The sequence below is a fragment of the Podarcis pityusensis genome, assembly GCF_964106645.2.
Source record: "Podarcis pityusensis genome assembly, chromosome: 13".
Classification (NCBI taxonomy): Eukaryota; Metazoa; Chordata; class Lepidosauria; order Squamata; family Lacertidae; genus Podarcis; species Podarcis pityusensis.
Genome location: NC_138038.1, coordinates 17821700 through 17825519, shown reverse-complemented (window position 1 = coordinate 17825519; position 3820 = coordinate 17821700). Strand labels below are relative to the sequence as shown.

Sequence of the window (3820 nt, the reverse complement as noted above, 5' to 3'; positions counted from 1 at the left end):
ACCTTCGAGGCCCAGGACCCAGTGTACGCAAAGAATTTTGGGGCAGGCCCAGCATGGGTACCCGCCACAATCACCAGGGTCACTGGCCCCGTGTCGTACGAGGTGCTAACGGATGGGGGGCAATGCTGGCGCCGCCACTGCGACCAGATACGGCGACGATTCCCGGGAGAAAACCAGGAGGAGGACAGGTCAGAGGAGTCCCAAGGGAACAGCGGGGCAGTGAGGCCCATAGAGCAGGAGGGGCCAGCAGGAGAGGCAGAATCAGTAAATACAGAGAGGACCCGTGAGGCCGAAAGGACACCGGAACCAGAACCACGACTGAGCGAGCCGGTTGCACCAGACCAAACAGCCGCATCACAGCCAGCATCCTTGGAACACGAGCCAGAACCCGGAGCCCGGACCAGGGAACACCCCAGGCCACAACGCACACGTAGGCCGCCGGCATACCTTGAGGACTATGAATGCGACCTCCCGGGCAGGACTGGAACTTAGAGGGGAGGGGTGTTATGTACTGAGTTGAATAGGATCCAAACTGTAGCAGTCTGATTGGTCCTAGAACAATAGGATCCAAAAGGCAGCAGTCTGATTGGTCCTAGAACAATAGGATTCAGAATGCAGCAGTCTGATTGGTCCTAGAACAATGCAGCAGTATGATTGGTTGGCAGGAACCACCCAATCCTGCTCCAGATAGAAGTGAATCCACAACCTGATTGGCTTACAGTAGAATTCCAGAATTAGCCAATCATGTGCAGCCCATTGTGTAAATAATGTATATAAAGCAGATACTGTGAGGGGACATTTATTCATTCCTCCTCACCACTATGAGCTGAATAAAGAGCATGAAATCACTTTGCGACTCTGAGTATATTTCATTTTTTAATCATTTTCCATTTTAAATTGGATTCCCAACTGGGTCTGGCTTACTCCCGGTTCCTGTTAACAGAAGTCTGATCTGTAGAAATCAGCAGGCGAAGCACTTCATAGCATGGTGCTAAACATTAATACCTGCTAATTGCTGCAGATGAAACTGCAGTTAAAAGAAAGCTTACCAGGAGCAGGTTCAGAAGCCGGGAGTTGTAAATGTGCTGAAATACAGAAATTTATTTATGCATTTCTCATTACTTTTCTCCAGGTACCTCAAGGCTCTTTCCCCATTTTATCCTCACAACACCACCCACACATGGCTTCCTCCACAGAATCTTGGGAACCTTAGTTTGTTAATGGTGCTGGGAACTGTAGCCCAGTGAGGGATAAACTACAATTCCCAGATTTTGGGGGAGGAAGCCATCTGCTTTAAATGGATAGTGTCTGAGGTAAGTTAGGCTGAGAGATGATGACTGAACTAAGATCACCCAATGAGCATCATGGCTGAGTGGGGATTTGAACTCGTATCTCTGAGGTCCTAGTCCAAGACGTGAACCACTGCACCACACTGGTTTTCCTTCTGAGGGCATTTACAACCTGTACTATAGTGTGAACCTAAGCACGTTCACTCAGAAGCCCTATTATGTCAATGCCTGCTTGCTTCTGTTTACTCAGAAGTAACTCCTCCAAAGTCTGAGTTGAACAGAATTTGCTCCCAAGTCTGTGTGCATAGGATTTGCAGCCTTAGATGGACGGAGGAGTCAACAACTTCAAATAAGGCCACGTTCACATCATAAATTCAAAGCGCTATAAATTCAAAGCACTTTAAACAATTATGGCTTCCCGCAAATAATTATGGGAGTTATAGTTTGTTAAGGGTGCTAAGAGTTGTTAGGGGATCCTGATTCCCTTCCTGGTGCTACAATTCCCAGAGGTCCCTCTTCATGGGAAACTCTGCAAAATAGTATTTCTGGGAAGGAAATGGGGGTTTCCTAACAACAGTTAGGGAAACCCCCATTGTTAGGAAACCCCCATTTCTGGGAAGGACACACTGCTGGTATTATACAACTGGTTCCTCCCCACAGAGAAAACAGTTGCTGCTCTATTGTCTGATAACATGGGGACAACTGCTGGGAACTTGATAAGAGCCCGATATAACAAGAAAGCTGGAGAGACAGAGTCGCTCCAGCAATTAGGCAGGCAAAACAACTGCCTCAGGCAGCTGATTTCGGGGTGTCATGGAAAGGCAGCAAGCTGTTAGTAAATTGATTCATTATTGTTGCTTTTACTGCTGGGGAGTGAGGGAGGGGAGGTGGGGTTTTTCTATCTCTGGTACCAAAATATCTGGCCTTGGGTACTGTCTACTTTGAGAAAGAGTGGTCAGTGGAACTGACCAGCAAGACAACACAGGAGACGTGGTAATTACGCTCCTTAGGAGGAATCCGAAACCGGAGTGTGTAACAAAACAATAACCCTATTGCCACTCTCCTGCGTGCCCATTCTTAAAGAGAAGTCCTTAAGGGAACAGGGCAGAGCTGTTACTCAGTCGTTTTCAGAAATCCACCATTTGAAATGGCACGAGCTTGGCTTTCTGCCCCTACATTTATCAAGCAAGTTAATCATTCGCAGTCTGAACTTGTGCATATTTCCTCCAAAGGTCATCCCACTGCGCCCTGCAAGGCTTGCTCCTCCGGGCTGGCAGAAAGGCACTCTCTGTCGTGCCAGGCTCTGCACGATCCAAGAGGCGTGTCCTCCCAGGATCCTTTGCAAAGTCACAGATAAGTGTTGTAAAGTAATTATCAGACTGCACACAGCTTTGTTTTTTAAGTCTTTAAAAATAATTACTGCCCTAATGATGGCTCGGGAAGCCTTTAGGAAGGAACTGACCCCGGACTTGCCTCCAAAAAAGAGTGCTTAGGATTTCAGAAGTTATTGGCAAACAAGAGTGCTTAGGATTTTTAGAAATTATTTACAGCATAATCAAAAGTGAAAGAAAACCAGCCGCTTCCCCTTGCTGCCCAAGGATATAGTCCCAACGGTTTGCGTCAGACAGACTCGAGCATCAGCAAATAACGTTCCTGTTAACAAATTTCCGCACTGTAGTTTAGGGGATGTTTGCTAAGAGGCCACGTGTAGAATAATACTTAACATTCATATAGTCTTTTCAGAGCGCTTCACATAACATCCTCTCCTAATCCTGACAACAACCCTGTAAGGTAGGCGAGTATTATTATCATTCCTATATTGCTCAGGTTGCCAACTTTTACCATTTTTTAAAAAATCTGTGGGGCTGTGAGGATGAGTCCTCTAGGTTAGAGAGTTTCTACTCCAATAAGCAGCGACGTAGATTAATAACGGGATTAATAATAATAGGGACGCGGGTGGCGCTGTGGGTTAAACCACAGAGCTTAGGACTTGCCGAGCAGAAGGTCGGCGGTTCAGATCCCCGCGACAGAGTGAGCTCCCGTTGCTCGGTCCCTGCTCCAGCCAACCTAGCAATTCGAAAGCACGTCAAAGTGCAAGGAGATAAACAGGTACCGCTCCAGCGGGAAGGTAAATGGCGTTTCCGTGCGCTGCTCTGGTTCACCAGAAGCGGCTTAGTCATGCTGGCCACATGACCCGGAAGCTGTACGCCGGCTCCCTTGGCTGATAAAGGAAGATGAGCGCCGCAACCCCAGAGTCGGTCACGACTGGACCTAATGGTCAGGGGTCCTTTACCTTAGATTAATAACTACTACAGTCACATCCACACTACACATTTAAAGCACATTTATACCACTTTCACAGTCATGGCATCTCCCCAAAAAGATGCTGGGCTTAATCATCACAGTGCTACAATTCCCAGCACCCTCAACAAACTACAGTTCCCAGGATTTATGAATGTTAAAATGGTATAAGAGTGCTTTAAAGGTATGGTACAGATGAGTGACCATAGAGAATACAATCCCAAGTAGGG

The 3820-nt window shown here is 47.1% G+C and overlaps 1 long non-coding RNA gene across 1 annotated transcript in view; it reads left to right on the top strand.

Moving 5' to 3' along the window:
* Window positions 1–940: 940 nt before the first annotated feature.
* Window positions 941–3820, top strand: part of LOC308460675 — a 9685-nt gene continuing 6805 nt past the window's right edge. Inside the window, exons 1-2 of the long non-coding RNA XR_013978712.1 lie at window positions 941–1313; window positions 2522–3080. This is a non-coding gene — a long non-coding RNA (uncharacterized lncRNA). The remainder of the gene's footprint in view (window positions 1314–2521; window positions 3081–3820) is intronic.